The 458-nt window shown below is 48.5% G+C and overlaps 1 protein-coding gene across 1 annotated transcript in view; it reads right to left on the reverse strand.

Moving 5' to 3' along the window:
• Positions 1-139, reverse strand: part of LOC135815587 (uncharacterized) — a 6,897-nt gene extending 6,758 nt beyond the window's left edge. Inside the window, exon 1 of the mRNA XM_065328903.1 lies at positions 1-139. This exon is cut by the window's left edge and continues 1,723 nt beyond it. The gene's annotated coding sequence lies outside the window, so the exon portion shown is untranslated.
• Between the last annotated feature and the right edge of the window lie 319 nt (positions 140-458).

Here is a 458-nt window from a genome sequence, read left to right on the forward strand (position 1 = left end):
ATAGACCATGCAGAAGATGAGGCAGAATGAAGTCCGCAATCGACTTCCTAGTCAGTACAAGACGTAGTACACTACCGTAAGTAGCGAAGAGTGAATTGAACAATTATTTTAGACGAGAAATACAAGTGTAGTGCTGATCGCATCCCGTTACTCTAGCCCAATGGATCTGCATGGACTTGACTTTTCCATGACTGGCTAATGTCAGTGATGGCAGCGATGAGCAACTGTTGGCAGTAGCCGAGTAGGTACACTGACAAGCTCAGCTTGCTTAGCCACACTGTCCATCATCTGTAACGTCTTACCAAGACTTTCTGACTGTTGCCGTGTTGGTCTTACGGTGTGTATCATTATGGATCTAAAGACATGCCATCGAATGTAGCTATCTAGTGCACACCTACCGCCATTGCACGGCACCGAGCCTGTCGCGTTGGGGGATCTCGGCGGTGAGTCTCGCCTCG

Source organism: Sycon ciliatum, chromosome 4 (genome assembly GCF_964019385.1).
Source record: "Sycon ciliatum chromosome 4, ocSycCili1.1, whole genome shotgun sequence".
Classification (NCBI taxonomy): domain Eukaryota; kingdom Metazoa; phylum Porifera; class Calcarea; order Leucosolenida; family Sycettidae; genus Sycon; species Sycon ciliatum.